This window comes from Zalophus californianus, chromosome 6 (genome assembly GCF_009762305.2).
Source record: "Zalophus californianus isolate mZalCal1 chromosome 6, mZalCal1.pri.v2, whole genome shotgun sequence".
NCBI lineage: Eukaryota > Metazoa > Chordata > Mammalia > Carnivora > Otariidae > Zalophus > Zalophus californianus.
The window spans coordinates 35,188,796-35,207,954 of record NC_045600.1 but is presented as its reverse complement, the minus strand read 5'-3'; positions in this window follow the sequence as shown (position 1 = coordinate 35,207,954).

The following is a 19,159-nucleotide window of genomic DNA, read 5'->3' as shown; positions in this document are numbered from 1 at the left end:
CCTTCTTGTGTCCTATTTAAGAATTATTTGCCTCACCCAATGTGACAAAGACTTTTTCTCTATATTTTCTCTTAGAACTTTATAGATTTCCTCTTACGTTTAGGTCTATGATTCATTTTGAGTTGATTTTTAACAGCTTTTTATTTTTATTATTTTTTAATTTTATTTTATTATGTTAGTCACCATACATTACATCATTAGTTTTTGAGGTCGTGTTCCGTGATTCATTGTTTGTGTATAACACCCAGTGCTCCATGCAGTACGTGCCCTCCTTAATACCCATCCCCCACCCCCTCCCCTCTAGAACCCTCAGTTTGTTTCTCAGAGTCCATATAGTCTCTCATATTTAACAGCTTTTTCAATAGGTATAATTCACATATCATACATTTAATCCATTCAAAGTGTACAATTCAATGGTTTTTAGCATATTTAGAGTTGCAATCATCACTAATCTGATTTTAAACTTTTCATCAAACCAAAAAGAAACCTCATTACCAATTAGTAGTGATTCCATACTTTTCTTCCCACGCCCTCAGGTCTCGGCCCCCACTGATCTACTTTCTGCCTCTATAGATTCACCTACTGAGTTAATTTTTATATATGGTAAAAAGATAAGCATCAAAGTTCACTTTTGTACATGTCTGTCCAATTGTTGCAGCAGCATCATTTGTGGAAAAGATTACCTTTTCTCTAGTGAACTACTCTGTCATCCTTGTCCGTAATCAATTGCCTTATATGTGTGAGTCACGTTGAACTCTCTATTTTGTTTCATTGATCTACATGTTTATCCGTATGCCCAAACCACACTGTCTTGATTAATATAGCCTCAAAAGAGATTTAAAAAGTGATCATGTGAGGCCTCCAACTTTGTTCTTCTTTTTCAAAATAGTTTTGACTACATTCTTTGCATTTCCATATAAATCTTAGAATCAGTTTGTTAATTTCTAAAAAAAAACAAGCCAGCTAGGATTTTGATTGGGGTTGCTTTGAATCTTTAGGTTAATTTAGGAAGAACTGACATTTTAATGATATTGAGTCTTCTTTATTCATGAACTTAGTATATTTCTCCTTTCTTTTTTAGGTCTTCTATAATTGTTCTCAGCAGTATTTTATAGTTCTCAGCATTAGATACTGCAATTTTTGTTAGAATTATTCCTAAGAATTTCTTGGTTTTTTGGTACTAATGCAAATGTTATTTTTAAAATTTCAATTTCCAATTGTTTACTGTTAGTATCTTGAAATATGATTTTTGTATACTGACCTTATATTCTGACTTTACTTAATTCACTTATTCTATTCTATTCATTGTTTTGTAGATTATTTTCCTTTTTGTTTTTTAAGGTCTTTTTTTAGAGAGGGAGGGGGAGGGTCAGAGGGAGAGGAAGAGAGACTCTTTAAAAATTTTTATTGTTATGTTAATCACCATACATTACATCATTAGTTTTTGATGTAGTGTTCCATGATTCATTGTTTGTGCATAACACCCAGTGCTCCACGCAGAATGTGCCCTCTTTAATACCCATCACCAGGCTAACCCATCCTCCCACCCCCCTCCCCTCTAGAACCCTCAGTTTGTTTTTCAGAGTCCATCGTCTCTCATGGTTCGTCTCCCCCTCCAATTTCCCCCCTTCATTCTTCCCCTCCTGGTATCTTCTTCTTTTTTGTTTTTTCTTAACATATATTGCATTATTTGTTTCAGAGGTACAGATCTGTGATTCAACAGTCTTGCACAATTCACAGCGCTCACCATAGCATATACCCTCCCCAATGTCTATCACCCAGCCACCCCTCCCACTCCCCACCACTCCAGCAACCCTCAGTTTGTTTTCTGAGATTAAGAATTCCTCCTATCGGTGAGGTCATATGATACATGTCTTTCTCTGACTGACTTATTTCAGTCAGCTCAGCGTAACACCCTCCAGTTCCATCCACGTTGTTGCAAATGGCGAGATCTCATTCCTTTTGATGGCTGCATAATATTCCATTGTGTATATATACCACATCTTCTTTATCCATTCATCTGTCGATGGACATCTTGGGAAGAGAGGGAATCTTAAGCAGGGTCCACACCCAGCTTGGAGCCTGATGTAGAGCTCAGTCTCACAACCCTGGGATCATGACCTGAGTTGAAATCAAGAGTCAGACACTTAATTGACTGAGCCACCCAGGCACCCTAATTCTTTGGGATTTTCTATGTGGATGATAATATTTTTATTTTTTTCTAAAGTGTATGCCTTTTATATCTTTATTTTGTCTATTGTACTGTCAAAGAGCACTGATTCAGTGAGAACAGACATCTTGTTGTATTCCCAATTTTAAAGGAAAAATATTCAGTTTTTCACCATTAAGTATGATGTCCTCTATCAGTTTGAGAAAGCTTCTATTCCTCGTTACCTGAGTGTTTTTATTATGAAAAAATGTTGGCTTTTGGCCAGTGCTTTTTAAAAAAACTATTGAGATAACCATATGGTTTTTCTTTTTCAGGTTGCTGATATGGTGAATTACACTGCTGATTTCTTTGGAAGTTAAACCAACTTTGCATTCCAGGGATAAACTCTACTTGGCTATCTATATGGCTTTATATATATATTTTTAAGTATATATATTTTAATATATATTATTATATATTTGATTTCAAAATATTATATATATTTTGATATATATATTTCTGGATTTGATTTGCTAATATTTTGTTAAGAATTGTCATGTTTAGATTCATAAGGATATTGGCTCACAATTTTCTTGTAATTTCTTTTTCTGATTTTGATAACAGGATAATGAAGGGAGAAGTGTTCTTTCCTCTTCCGTTTCCTGAGAGAGAGTTTATATAAACTTCGTACTATTTCTTCCTTATTTTTTAATTTGAATATTTCTGTGTTATTTGATTTTTTTCCTAAAGGGAATGCAATGCTTAAAAAATTTTTCTATTTTGAAATAATTTTATACTTACAGAAAAATTGCAAAAATAGTACTGAGAGCTCCTATATACCTTTCACCCAGATTTCCCTAATGTTAACATTTTACATAATCATAGTATAATTATCAAAACCAGGAAATTAAATTGATATATTATTATTAATTTATTTATATATCTTATTCAAATTTTACCACTTTTCCAGTAATGGCCTATTCTTGTCCAGGATTCCACAGTGCATTTAGTTGTCATGTCCTTTGAGTATCCTTTATTTTTAAAAAAATTTCCTCAATCTTTCTTTATTTTTAATGATATTTGTATTAATCCTTAAATTAAAAAATAAGGAAATTTTTTTCCTCTCTATCTCTTTTCAGTACTTCTGAATAATTTAGTGTAAAACCATTTCTTTGTGCCAAAGTATGCATCAGTGGGGAGTGAGAGTTTCAGTGACCTGTTAGATATAGGAGCCCAAATGGGGTGAGGCAGCATCAGTGAATTGGAGTGGTGATGGCCCAACAGGATTTTCAGGGTCTGAGTTGAGAGAGGAAGGCCTCTATGCCAGTGTAGGGGGTGAGGTTTGGCCCAGAGTAGGTGAGATGATGAGGGCATCTGTGCAAGGGTAATGATAGCAACAGAAGATTGGTTGCACATGGAGCCTTGATAAAATAAAGAAACATATTGAGAATAATGAAAGACAGGTGTCTCCTGATCAGAGAAAGAAGTTATGGTATGGAGAGGAAGGTAACTAGAGTGAATGACTCTTGTGATGTTGGAATAGAAAGGAGGGTAACTGTGTAAACTCACAGTTTTCACATATTTCAATAGATATAGAAAAATAGATCTCTTTAGCTTCTATCCTCTGACAGGTTCTGGGAGAAATAACATCCCAATAGCAATGAGCACACCTAGTACCCAGATCTTGGCTTCTAAATAACATTCTCCACTAAAGGAAACCTAGGCTCTTCAGAGAAATGACTGATTTAAGGCTTATGGCAGGGAAAGTACAAGATGAGTCTGGAATATATTTTTGTGTCAGAAATTAAGGAGTGCTGGAAGAATAATGGAGACATGTAAAAAGAATATAGAAGCCAGTTTGATGGGGCTCCTACTTGCCAAATCTGGGATCATTTGAGCATCAAGATAAGTAATAATAATTACAGATGATAACCCATTTAATAAAATGGAAATCAATGAGTCTCTATGCTGACATAAATAAATGAATAATAAATGGGGAGAGGAGAAAGCTCTTCTTTATCATGGAATGTCAACAAATGAATGTAAAATAATGATGGAATTAGAAAATCACTTTGGCAACCAAAATAATAAAAATAATTCAGTCAAGAACCATCAAGAGATGCATGGTGGGTGAAAGTTGAATGAGGAATGGAAATTTACATCACTTCAAAATACCTCCCAACAAATATTTGATGATTAAGAAGGAAAACAGAGTAACTTTACAGTGGAGAAGTCTGGCACACACCACCTAATCAAGTGATCAAGATTAACATCAGAAGTAATGGGACAAATGGGCATTAAGCACCTCTTGATAGAATGCAAGCAAGAGCACACAGCATCTCTTTTGTGATAACCCTGACAAAAATGCATAATCTAAATCTAATCATGAGGACATATCAGGCACACCCAAAATAAGTAACTTTCTAGAAAACAACTAGCCTATAATCTTTAAAAAAGTCTCCAGTCTGTGAAAGACCAGGAACACCGGGGAACAATTTCAGATTGAAGCAAGTTGAAGAGACATGGTAACTAAATGCAAGGCATTAAAGGTGCTATTGGGACAATTAGTGAAACTTGAGTGGAATATGAGAATTAGATCATGGTAATGTATTGATGTTGGTTTATGATCTTAATGGTTATAATATTGTAAAGAGAAAATAATCAGCAAAAAAGAAGCAATTTATCTACCCAAGACCTGCTGCTTCTCTGGTATTCTCCATCTTAAGTGGCATTACCACCATCTATCCAGAAACAAGCTTGGAACAAGGGAGTCATTCTTGACAGCTTTCTTACAACCTAAAAGTCCATTTAGACCAATTGAAATATCTATTGATAGACCAATAATATTATGAAACATCTGTGCCTTGGAACATTATATGGCTATTCTGAAGATTGAAATAGGTCTATGTAGCAGCATAAAAATAAGAGAAGAAAGTCATAAAATAGAATATGAAGCAAGACCCCTTTTCTATCAATTTTTGTACATGCAAACACCAAGGGGATGTATTCTGGAAGGTTAAAGGTTAATATCTCTTTGGTATGAATTATGAATTTTTCTTCTTTTCTGTACTGTTTGGGTTTTTCTTAGGGTGAAAAGCACAGTAAGAGATTTCACTTTTGAAGAACATTTTTTTTTTAAAGATTTTATTTATTTGAGAGAGAGAGAATGAGAGATAGAGAGCATGAGAGGGAAGAGCGTCAGAGGCGCTGAGCAGGGAGCCCGATGTGGGACTCGATCCCGGGACTCCAGGATCATGACCTGAGCCGAAGGCAGTCGCCTAACCAACTGAGCCACCAGGCGCCCCTGAAGAACATTTTAATATAAATGACGTGGCAGAGGCTTACAAAGGAGATAGAAGCTATTCCCCCCTTCACAGAACTTCAAATCTAATAGGACAGTGTAAAAATTATTATGTGGCACAGAATACTTATAAAAACAACAGAGAGAAAACACAAATTTAGAAGCAAACTGCAGCTTTAAAAAAATGTTTGAGGATATAGGAAGGAAGAAAGATGTACGGGGGCGCCTGGGTGGCTCAGTCCGTTGAGTGTCTGTTCCACTCAAGTCATGATCTTACAGTTGTGGGATGGAGCCCCGCATCAGGCTCTGCACACAGCATAGAGTCTGCTTCAGATTCTTTCTCCCTTTCCCTCCCTCTCTCTCTCTCTCTCAAATAAATAAAAAATAAAAAATCTTTAAAAAAAGGAATGGAAGATGTGTGAGAGGACTGAGAGAAACTGAGCAAATGGGGCACAACTGGAAAGGTCTTGGTTATGAGATGGATTTTGAGGATTTTGAATAGCAGAAGGTCATAAGAGGCAGAGATACGGCTGTTTTCTTAGTGCTGAGGAGTAGGCCCCTGGTTCAGAGATTTGAACTAGGTGGGTGGCTAGAGGGTGATGCTTGGGTGACATGATAAGCAGATTCCTTCCCGAGTTTTGTCCTTTAACTTCTCTCGTTTTTTATTCCTCCCTCCCCACTGTTCAGGGCTCCAAGGATAAAACACATTCCTATTCACTCCAAGGAAAGCATGGACAAAACTCCTTTAATAGAGCTGAAAGAGTTAACATGAGTGAAAATTTTTATAAAGAAACAAGGGAATAAAGAAAATAATGTCTGATAATACAACACAAAAATAAGCCACCATGTTTGGTTTCTTATTCGTAAAAAAATTCTGTGAAAATATCTAAGATCTGTACATAGCCCTAAGTTTCCCTGCTCTTGAAATAATTTCATGCTAACTCTTAAAGGCCCTAGCACAGTTTGCAGACATCTGGTCTGGCTTCCTATCCTCCCAGTTCCTCTTCCTGCACTTAGCCGTGTGATCTTTGGGTGCCATCTTGTTTCCTAATCCAGGGAAGCTGGTCCAACAAATACATCTGGTTCCATGTAAGGACAAACCCAGCTCCATTAAAACCCAATCTTCTGGAACCTCTAGAAGTTTCTCATTCTCTTCTAGTACAAGTTGGTATAAGGACACACTTAGTTCACAACTGAGCTATCAGGCAATACTGATGGGCATCTTTAAGCCCTTCCTACTTAGGTCTCTGGCTCCACTCTAGAAACATTTTGTGATGATTCATTCAAAGGAGTCCTGATACACAAGGAAGGGTCTTGTAAAAATCTGCCTGTTACAGTTTCACAACATAGTAATAATCACATAGTAAACATACAATTCCTACAGTATGAATTAGTATATTTATAGTATGAGGACAGTCATTCTCATTTACCCAGTGAGGTGGTGAAATCTTGCCTGGAGGGCTCATGTTGGGTAGGCTGGGAGTAGCTTTGCAAGCAAGTGAAACCTCGAGATACACTTTCCAGCAATTTTCTCAACTAGGTGGTTTAAAGATTAAAGAACAATTGTGTGAATTTCACCTCAATAAGTTATTTTAAAAAAACCGGTTGTGTCCATGTCCAAATCGGTATAGGGAAAACTGTAAAACCCACCTCTAAATATAAGTAATTTAAATTCCTTCTGTTAAAATAATTATTGTTTATAATAGTTTCAGGGAGTAATTCAGTTTTCACTGGGCTTATCTGAGGGTAATTTTTATGTAGCTTTTTCTAAGATGAGGGTCTATATCAGGTGTTGTTTTAGTTCTGTGGCTTTGTTCAGCTCTGTGATGCTGACAAGTCTTTGAGCTTCTTTTATGGGAGACCCTTAGGAAATCCTCTATGGGGCCTGAGACCTCTTAACACTACCAGGAAATGGTTTTAGTCTTCCCGTGGGAGGCATATAAGATGAATAGACTTGTAATTATATATTAATTTTACAAACTCTTTTATAGTACTAACTATAAGCTTAGTATTGTGTGAATGGTAGCTCATGCAAGCCTCCAACAGCCCTCTGAGGTAAGACTGTCATTAGTTCCATAGAGCTAGGGCACAGGGAGGTTGCGAGGTACCTAAAAGATCATAGCCAGTAAATGGCAGAGCCGGGATCTGAATCCAGTCAGTCCAGTCAGACTTCAGAGTGTGTTGTTATGGTGCCTGTCCATTGTAATTCTGCATGGAGCTCCAAGAGCTCAACGCCCACCCCAGAAGATAGGCTGATGGTTGCAATAAAAAAAAAAAGAACAAACAACATCTCACAAATTTCCTGTTAAAGTAGCTCTTTGTTTAGAAATCATACATGCTTTATAATATTTTATTTATTTATTTGACAGAGGGAGAGAGAGCGCGCGCACAAGCAGGGGGAGCAGCAGAGGGAGAGGGAGAAGCAGACTCACTGCTGAGCAGGGAGCCCGATGTGGGGCTTGATCCCAGGACCCTGAGATCACGACTTGAGCCAAAGGCAGATGCTGAGCCACCCAGGTGTCCCTGTTAGAGAGTTTTTAGAGCAGGTCAGTTGGGTTTTATTTGAGAGGTCAAAGAAGAATTTTAAATGGCGTTTGGTGAAGACGAAAGTAGAAGAAAAGAATGAGCTCTGGGAAGTCTGACTACCACACAAAAATAGGGGAAGGTGCATGATTAGGGGTATCCTGTTAATTTTATTTCTGCTATGTTGTCAACCACGCAAATTGTCCCATAAGCAACAGAAGTCCCATGTTCTCCTGGCAACAGCAAAGATGGCTGACCCAGCAGCTCCCGGACGCTTGTGACCCACACCCTGAGTTTCCTGGGAAGGAATATGCTCAGAAGTGGCTTCTTTCTAGGAACGGAGAGTGATACTGGCGCCTTTTGAGGACCACCAGAACAAAGGAAAGATTTTCTCAGTAAACATGGCTGAGAAGGTGGTGATGGAGGTGAAACTCTCCACATTGTAGAACGACACTTGGCCTCCCCTGTAGCCCAAAGACCCTCAAGTCTTACCAGGTCTATCTTCTGGGAAGATGTTAGCGCCGAGGTCTGTGAGAGCCCGATAACAATTCCGTGGAGCCCTATAGATCAGGCTTCTTCAGGTTTTGGTGGAAACTACTCTTTCTTACACACAGATTCTCTGACCACGCCAAGCCCCCAGGAGATGCCAAAGGCCACCTACACATCCCAGCAGTGTCTGTCTGCTGAGGCCCCACAGTGCCCAGCACACCGAAGTCAGAGGAGCACTTTGGGTTGGAAGGGACAGATAGTCCGCCTCTGTGTTTATGCTGCTCAGGTCACCTACTACTTGAGGTACGTGCTGACAGTTTCTGGGGCCAGGAGCATGGCGTCGAGGGGCCGCGTGGAGAGAAGACCAGTGGGAGTGCTGGACAGGCAGCTGAGGGCAGGGAAGAGGTCGGTTTGGGAAAGCAGGCTTGAGCCCGCAGAAGGCTGGGGCTGGATGCGCCCCCGCCCCCCCCCCCACCTCTGCCAGGGAAAGGGAGCCAGGCCTGCTCCAGGCTTGGAGAGCCACTGGCTGTCAGAGGACCCTTTCTCTGTGACAGGCTTCCCTTTTCCTCTCGCAGGACGAGGCACACTTGGGAAACCCAGGAGTGTGTGGTCAGCACAGGGCCCCAGAGACCCCTGCTGGGTGTGGCAAGGGCGGGCAAGCAGGGTGCTTGGGGCATGGAGCATAAGGAGCTGCTCACTGTGGGAGTCGGGCAAGTGCCCCGTTCCCTGGGTTCTGGCACCTCTCCCAGCACTGGGCTGAATCGTAGGGACAGAGCCAGCCTTTCTTAGGCCTGGTCTTTACTGCCATCCTGAGGCCGCTGGCCAAGCTCGGCCTGACAGGCCCGACAACTGGGCTCACACCCACTGTCCACTGCTCCTTCCTCCTGGGCCTGATTCCCTTCCATCATCCCTCTACACCCTCTACCCTGACCTAGGTGCTCTTCTTAAGTGCTTTGAGACACTTTAGGACTGTGAGAAATGTGCGCAGGAGGCCTGCCTGGTGCCCTCTCAGCACACCCAGGCGTTAGCGGATTGCCGTCAAACCTGTCTTAATCTCCAGGGTTTGCCAGACATGTTATCCCCCTCCCTTTCATAAGTAGCATGGGCTAGTGCCCATTTAGATAGCCTCACCAGGCTTGTTATTCTGAGCAATTTACCTCTCGCTTCCTCCAGGCCTGGTTCTCTAGGGAAAGAAAAAGGGAAATGCTTTGAGCTCCCAGCCAACAGGTGCCTTCCACATGTATCTTCCTTTAAAGTTAAAAAAAAAAAAGTCAGGGCTGCTTCCCAGCTGCAGGGAGAAGTCTGACCTCCCTTCTCTGTTTCTAGATCAATAGTGGCCACCCCAATAACAAGCAGGAATTTTCATTACTTTTGAACTCATGCAGGACACTGAGTTGTTTACTCCTCCTGAAGAAAGTGTTGGTCCTCTTGCCCGGTTCAGTTAGCTTGAGGACTGATGGTTTAGCTTAAATAGTTTCACCCCTGGGAATACATTTTACCAATCAAGGATGAACTGATTTACTTCCTAGCTGTAAGAGGGAGAAGGGCAAATGGAAGAGTCTGCTCCCCAGAAATGGCATGTGGAAGGGAGGGGTACAGTCGAGGATCAATCCCCGCCCTCACATTTGCAGGGCCTGGAGCAAGAGAAGAACTGAAGGCCCACACACCATATGTCTACCTCTTTAAAAGTTATACATCAAGCCAGTGAACTGCTTAATAAAAGAATACGTATACATGACACATATACTTTCACAACAACCTAGAAGGTCAGGTTTGACTGGAAAATTCTTGGACTTCTCAGGATTCTGCACAGGGGCACAGCAGCCCAGGGAGTGCCTGTCCAGGCCCTACACCACCCAGCCCCTTTTCCACCCACCCTGGCTCTGCTCTGCATTGTGAAGGGGCCTGTGCACATGTGTGCAGGCACCCCAGCCTACGTGTCCAGGCTCCTTAGCCACCCCTTGGGTTTGGGAAGTATTTGCCTGTGTGCGGATCTGTCCTTAGAAGAGCAGACCCAGAGAAGGCGTTGATACAGGTCCTGGAAGTAGGCTCAGGGCTCTTTGGGCATGAAATTCTGGGTGTGTTGTCTAGAAGAGAGGGCTGGGTCTTGGGTGTATGGTGAGCATATCTCTGACTCTAAGGGAGGGCAGCTGCCCATGGAGGGCTGGAGAGGGGACCCCTAATGCCTGGGGCCTAGCGCACAGGTGCCTCTTGCCCAGGCATATTCCTTGTCAGGAATAAACAACTCCCCTTCCAGGACCTTCTTCTTCTATAGAGATGCTGTCTTCTCCATGTTCTTGCCCTCACATTTGCTCTGGACCACTAAAGAAGAAGCCAGTAGGGAGGCGCTGGGCCAGGGTTCAATGCCACGTGGACACCAGTCTAAAAGGTATTCAGTGAACCACCTTCTTATCAGCTCCAGGTCTCCAGCAACTGCTAATGACCACTGCATTGGATTGAGGCCACTACTACAATAGAAAAATGGCCATTCCCAGGTTCTATAGAATCCAGTCAAATGCCTTGAATGGAAAGGAGACAAGGAGGATGTTGTTAATCATGTCAGAGCCTGCCAGGCTAATTGTTCATTTTCAGACTGCTTCACTCTCTGGATAGGGAAGTAAAAGCCATCACAATGACATCTCAATGACACCACAGTCCTTCCCCCTTGCCCCCCACCCCCCACACCTGTTTAAGATGCTCCTGCTCTTCTATAAAGCAAACTGATGGTTACCAGAGGGGAAGGGGGTGAGGGATGGGGGAAATAGGTGATGGGGATTAAGCAATGCACTTGTCATGATGAGCACTGAGTGTTGTATAGAAATGTTGAATCAGGGCGCCTGGGTGGCTCAGTTGGTTAAGCGACTGCCTTCGGCTCAGGTCATGATCCTGGAGTCCCGGGATCGAGTCCCGCATCGGGCTCCCTGCTCAGCAGGGAGTCTGCTTCTCCCTCTGACCCTCTTCCCTCTCGTGCTTTCTATCTCTCATTCTCTCTCTCTCTCTCAAACAAATAAATAAAATCTTAAAAAAAAAAAGAAATGTTGAATCACTATATTGTACACCTGAAAGTAATATATCACTGTATCTTAACTACCTGGAATTAAAATAAAAAGTTAAAAAATGAATAATTAAAAATAAAGAAAAAAAACATAGAGGGCTCAGGTACCTTCCAAATGCCAACCCCAGTCTTGTCCTGCATGAGACTTCCTGACTTTTCCTAGATAATTCACAGCCTCCTTAACAAAGTGAACCAGCATTCATCCTGTGCCTTTGTTCCATAGGTTCTTTTATGACTGGAAATAACCTGCTTATTGTAAATCTCTCTTGTGGGATTTACAGAGGTGTCATCTGTTCTATTTTCCTGCTCTTTCACACATTTATTTAACTTCACTCATTATTTGGCAAGAACATTTTTTATTCTAAGTCTTAATTATATAAGAAAGGAATATTGTCCGACAGACACGGTTCTTACTGTATTGATTAAGGTTTTCTTAATTTAAAATTCTCTCTCCTTGGTAGTTCCTCAGCTTTTTCAATAAGTTTTCTCTATGAAGCCCTAGGAATGGTTCCTAAGTGTGGTGTGTTTGAACCTGTGGGCTTCCAAAGGTGCAAAATGCTTTCTTCAAGGAATAAACTCAAGTTTATTATTGCTCCAGAGTTTTACAAACTATATTCTTTGCAGGGGAAAGACAAAAGTACATTCTAGTTTTTGTTTTTCTCAATTGCTAACTCAAGCTTGGTTCCTGACTTCCATATCTGTCTTTGACCGCAGGTTGTTGAGAAACCCTTTCAACCTCTCTACTGGCATTCTTTTGTGTATGTGTGTGTAAAATACATGTGATGTGTAATTTACCATTTTCAGCATTTTTAAATAACAATTCAGTAGTCTTAAGCAGGTTCACAATGTTGTATAACCATCACCACTATTTCCAGAACTTTTTCATCACCCCAAACAAAAACTATACCCATTAAACAATAACTTCCTAACCCTGGCATTGTGGTTCCTAGCTTGTAAATGCACTTTAGAGCCAGGGAACACGAGCTGGAATTTTTTTTTGGGGGGGGTGAGTGGAGTCTTTTTAATTTATTTTTAATTTATTTTTATTTTTTTTATTATTATGTTATGTTAATCACCATACATTACATCATTAGTTTTTGATGTAGTGTTCCATGATTCATTGTTTGCGTATAACACCCAGTCCGAGCTGGAATATTGATCGGTTCTTGCCCCTTACCAGCTCTGGCACATTGAATAATTTGCCCGATCTCTTCAAGTCTTGGTTTACTCAGCAGCAAAATGGAACTGGTAAGAATCAGAGTAACAGCCCTCGCAGAGTTGTTCTGTACACATTATACCACCCTCAAAGGAATATCATCAACTCTCAGTAAGCATGCTGTCCCCTCCTTGTTGTCAGTGTCTCATTGCATCCAATGACAGTTTTCTGCTTGTATCCCCTAAATTCCCAGCCTCTCATGGCCACCTGGGCTAGACCTGGCTCCCTCTTCACCCCTTGAGGTAGGGGCTAGGAGGGGATTGGGGCATTTCCTTTTCTTTCTTTCTTTCTTTCTTTCTTTCTTTCTTTCTTCCTTCTTTTCTTCCTTCCTTCCTTCCTTCCTTCCTTCCTTTCTTTCTTTCTTTCTTTCTTTCTTTCTTTCTTTCTTTCTTTCTTTCTTTCTTTCTTTCTTTCTTTCTTTCTTTCTTTCTTCTTTCTTTTCTTTCTCTCTCTCTCTCTCTCTCTCTCTCTTTCTTTCTTTCTTCTTTCTTTCAAGAGAGTGTGTGTGTGAGTGGGGTGGTGGGGGGTAGGGGCAGAGGGAGGGGGGAACACCAAGTGTGGAGCCAGACATGGGACTCCATCTCACAACCCTGAGATCATGACCTGAGCCGAAATCAAGAGTTGGGCACTTAACCGACTGAGCCACTCAGGTACCCCAATTTCTTAACCTTCACAATAATAACTAACATTTATAACATGCTTATGGAAGAGGAAACCAAACCCAGAGACAGATGATAAATAATATGAAGAAGGCTCCCCAGCTTGAAGGTGAAAGACAGGATTTGGAAGCAGTCTGGCTTCAGGGCTCATGTTCTCAACAACTGCGCTACAAGGTCTTGATGTGCTAATAAGCATCTTGGAGAGGGGAATTCAGGCTTAGCCAGCAAGTCAGTGGCAGGGCTGAGACGACAGTCTAGCTCTTCTGACTCACCACACAATGCCCCCAGCCACTCACCACAGCAATGGCTGGGCTGAGGTGTAATTATTCTAAAAGCGTTATGTCAAAAGTGACCAGACTCAGGTGTTCAACTTCCCCTTCCTTAGAGTGAGGCCTGAATGTCTTCGGGGAGCTTTAAACATGGACAATACCAATGGCTTTTCTCCCGCAGTATTGCTTTGGTGGCTGCCCTCATCTGTCTTTCCACAGCTCAGCCAAACCACATGCTTGGAATTGCCTCAACACAGCAAGTGTCCCCAGCGAGCCACCCACCCGCTGCCGCCATCCTGATTCTCAGTCCTCCAGTGCACCCTCCTTTAACACTTTATTGACTGAGCGTGGGCCATTAAGGAGACACCTCTCATTTAAGTCTTTGTTCACATTTTCATGTTGGTTTCTTCAAATGTCTTTGTGAATGCCTCTCAGGACACAAGATTTGTTCTGTGTCCTCCAGGAATTGATGGGATTTCTCAAACTCACAAGTGACTTTCTGTCATGCAATTTCTGTTTGTTTCTAAAATAGGTAGAGATAAGATGCCACACGAACACGAAAGCAGTCACATGCATCTTTCCTTTTCATCCTGCCCAAAGATGTTGCCCCATAATTTCCTCTTTGTTTGATTCTATTCCCATCACATACGCACTGTAAGGAAATTAAAAAAAGAGAGACAAAACATAAACGTACTTAAGAACTTTAGAGTGTATGTCACGCAATGTGATTTCGAATTGAGTTTTTTGCAACTCCAAGGCTATCTCCAGCTATCTTAGGGGATAATCTTAGTTATGAACTTCTCAGAAAATTAATTTTAATTCATTTTGGTTCAAAAAATAGATGCGCCCATGTATTACTAAGAGGAGAATGGAATGTGTCATGAAGTCAAGAACACGTGTCTTTGGGCATAATTATGAAAAGACTGGAAATGGGTGAGTTCTCTGCAAACCATGTGGCTGTCTGCCTTGTGGTTTGGTTGTTGGCCCTGGTTTTGGGCTCTAGGGGAGTTAATCTATCTTCAGATGAGCAAATAGGGAGAGATCAAGGAACATGACTGGTTCTGCTGCATCCAGACTCTATCCTGACAAGTAACAGAGCGACTCCGGGATGGAGAATGAAGAGGAAACATGAAAGGCAGAGGCAGACGCTCCATGAGGCTATCCTGTTCAGACCAGGAGGTTGCGTGCTGAGTGACGGCAGCAGACCTGAGATAATTAAAGATTAACCATTATGAGCTGAAGTAGTGGGAACTGAAGCCATCTGAACCAGAAATGGTAATAATGCTTAAAAAAAACAAAACAAAAACCAAGTGTAAAATGATTAACTAGAAAAAACTCAGAATCGGTAACAGTTAAGATAGAGAGACCATATCCAACTTGTGTTTCCAAGTACATTTTTTTCTTGGTCTTCTTCTAAGTTGGGGATTGGCAAACTATTACTTGCCGGCCAAGAACCACCCACTGCCTGTTTTTGTTTGGCTCTTGAGCTAAGAACGGTTTAACATTTTTAAATGGTTGAAACAAAATCAAAAGAAGAATATTTTGTAACATGTGAATATAATAGAAAATTCAAATTCCAGTGTCCATAAATAAAGTTTTATTGGAACCCAGCCAAGCGTACTCATTATGTATTGTCCGTGGTTGCTTTGAGCTACAGGAGCACAGGTAGGCAATTGCAGAGACCTAAAAGCCTAAGATATTTACTAGCGACCCTTTTCAGAAAAAGTTTGCTCTATGGCAAGACTTGCAAAGTGGGCAGTTAGTAGCTGGTCCCTGAAAAAAGGGCTCCAAAAAAGTTGGGAAATACTATTTTAAATTAAATTAAAAAGGAAAACAGTTTCTTTAATAAGCTAATGAGACTTGGAAATCTACAAAAAAGTGTCAGGGAGGAGGAAAGCAGAGTATTTGGTGTTTCCCAAACTTATTGGCTACGGAATCTTTTTCTTTTTCTCTCTTTCACTTTATTTGAATGGGCTTTTTTCTCTCTTTCACTTTATTTGAATGGGCTTTTTTTGTGGGACTAATGCCTCAGGGAACATAACTTATTGATAAATACCACTGAAAAGTATAGTGATTTATATCTAGACAATGGGGGAAAATCTTGCTACTTAAAAAACTTGTAGCTATCACCTTATACTTGTTAGAATGACTAGAATCAAAAAGACGAGAAATTACAAATGGTGCTGAGGATGTGGGGGAAAGAAACACTTGTGCACCGCTGGTGGGAATGCAAACTGGTGCAGTCACTGTGGAAAACGGTATGGAAGTTCCTCAAAAAATTAAATATAGAATTATCGTATGATCCAGCAATTCCACTACTGGGTATTTACCTAAAGGAAATGAAAACACTAATTTGAAAAGATATGCACCCTTATGTTTATTTCAGCATTACATTTAATAGCCAAGATAAGGAAGCAACTCAAGTGTCCATCAATAGATGAACGGATAAAGAACAGGTGTATATGAATATATCTAATGTAATATTACTCAATCATAAAGAGAATGAGATCTTGCCATTTGCAACAATGTGGATGGACCTAGAGGGTATAATGCTAAATGAAATAAGTCAGAGAAAGACAAATACCATATGATTTCACTCATAAGTGGAATTAAAAAAAAAACAAAACAAGTGAATAAACAAAGAAAAAAAAAGAAGAGAGACAAACAAAAAATCCAGACTCTTAAATGCAGAGAACAAACTGATGGTTGCTAGAGAGGAGGTGGGTAGGGGGATGGCTGAAATAGGTGATGGGGATTAAGAGTACACTTATCATGATGAGCACTGAGAAATGTATAGAATGTTGAATCGCTACATTGTACACCTGAAATTACTGTAACACTGTATGTTAACGATACTTAAATTAAAAAAAAAAAAACTTGTAGTAGAATTTCTCTCAGAGGGAAACCTGGATTTTGTTTCACAAAGCACTTTAGCAGGTCATTTGGTCATGAAAAGTTAAGTTCCAGGAACTGATCTGGAAGATGGAAAATGGAAACAAAGAGAGCATTAAGTAATTCTGCATAGTGCTGTGAGGGTGATTTGGAGTTTGGGGCTAGCCTAGGAAGAGGGATTGAGAGGTGAGCAGGACAGAAAAAGACAGAGATGAGAAGGGTCTGTGGGACTTTGAGAAGAATCAAAGAAACCTGGCAGGGAAGGTTGGCCGGTGAGAAACTCCCTTCGGTAGAGAGGGTTACAGAACATCAGAACAATGACGGCCAGGACCGACTGGATAATTTGTGGAGCCCATTGCAAAACGACACCGTTCAAAATGTAACAAAAGAGGCTGTTAGAGCTACTAAAATGTAAAGCTTTTTCCTTTCAACTGCAATCTCTTTGTGCATTTGTCATGCTGTTTTTGATTTGCTATTTAATATCAAGTCGGGCATAGGGAATCCACAGTGCAATACTTGTAGGCATCCAGGGGTCCAGCTCTGTGACTTTGGGGCCTATGTGGGCAACCCACTGGCTGAAGGCTCCCCCTCATGCCAGCCTCGGGACCCAGGTGCCATGCTAAGCTAGGAGTGGGAAGTCGGACCCTTTCCCATGGCCCCAGCTCATGGTGGACTGGTGAGAGGCAGGAGGTGGAGGACAGGTCAGTGGGCATGGGTGGGGGGGAGGCCTGGGACACCAGGCAGAGGTGAAAGATAGCTGCAAGTCAGCCGAGAACCTGGCCTAGGAAGGCAGGGGGTTGGTGGGACGCAGGACTGAGCATGAGTCCCTGGTACATGCTCCATTGAGCTGTCAGACTTCACTTACAAACATAAACTCAAACATAAAATTATTAAGACTTTAAGACAGGGGCGACAGAGCTTGAGACCCCAACCAAGGGACCCCTCTGAGCAGAGGGCCCTATGAGACCTCATTAGTTGCATACCCACGAGCCCAGCTCTCACGATGTTTAATCACTTTTACTTTTTTTTTTTTTTTTACTGAAAAGAAATTGTCCCCACACCTTTATTTCCATACCCTTGCCAAAAAGCTGCTGCATAAACAGCCTGGTGTTGGGCGTGCTGGCAAATTAAAGGCAAAGGGGACTGCTCTCCTTGTTTGGGTTTACACATGCTGAGGGAACAAAACAGTAGTAAGGAGGCAAAGTTAAAAGGAGACTCAGATTTCAGCATAAACAAAAAATTGGATGAAAGGTGGCCAAGAGAACACAGTCTCATTGGGAGCATGTGGACATTTTGGGTTTCCAATCATGCAAGTGACCAGAGGCAGCAGGAGGACGTGGAGACAGCCAGATGGCCAACACTTGGGTTTCCCATTGCATGGCTTATACTTTAGGGGGAATGTGTTGAAAATATGTAAAAATCATCTGAGCTATTTAATAGTCAATTTTTACTGTGTGCCTTTCTCTGTGCTACAAGTAAATCTAACTATGGTCTGATGCTCCCTTAATTTGTCACTATTCGTCACTGGTGACAGGAATCAGCTGAAAAGGATCGTAATAGATCTTAGCTCAAGTTCTGGTTCCCAATTCACGTCTCAGCAGTGACTTGGGGGAGGAGCTTGTCATAGGCCAGGAAGCACTCTCACCAAATAAAGAATGTATAATGCATCATCTACAGAAAAAAAATGCAAGACAAAGGGGAGTAGAATTTCTTCTACCTGACCGACGTGGCTTTGATTAGACAAAGTGATGGAGAGCATGGGGAAAAGAGGCAGTAACTATATTTAGCTCACCTGTCCAGGCTGAGGGCATTGAACGAGGAAGGAATTAATGATTGATACAAACCGTTGTTTATTGAATGCTTTCCAAGTGTCAGACATTCTCAGTCATTCTCATGTAGTAGCTCACCTAATTGCCACATTGAGCCTACAAGGCAGATTATTTCCTATTTTATCGAGGGGAAAGCTGAGGCTTAGACAGCTTGCACTTAGACATAGAGCCAGTGAAGCCAGGGCCCTGATTTAAACCATCTATCTGCTTGCTCAGTCCAACCTCTTCAGTCATGTCCTTTGCTAAGAGATGAAACTCTTCTTTCCTTTAAGTGTCTGTATCCAGAAGGTCCCGAAGCTGCTTGGAAATTTTGTTAATAGTCACCTAAGACAAATCACTTTTTCAAACACCAGACATAAAATAGTCAATGGAAGGGACTAATGGCCTTAGTATCCAAACATCATTCTTTTGATTTGAAGCATTTTACACCAAAGACTGAGGCCTGAGGTCATGTCTCCCATGCCTCAGCTTGTCTTCACTGTCTTACGCAGAGCAGTCACTCGGATGCCAAGGCACGTAATGCTTAGAGAAGCACCTCGAGATGGGTGATTATCTTCTTGAAGCTTTTGGTAGCTAACATGATGAAGAGCTGTTTGAGGACAGATAATACCTTAAGAGAAAAATTTCGGTTATCATTTGTTATTAAGAGTTAATCTGGGGGCACCTGGGTGGCTCAGTTGGTTAAGCATCTGCCTTTCAGCCTGGGTCATGATCCTGAGGTCCTGGGAACAGGCCCCAAGTCTCCACGGAGAGTCTGCTTCTCCCTCTTCCTCTGCT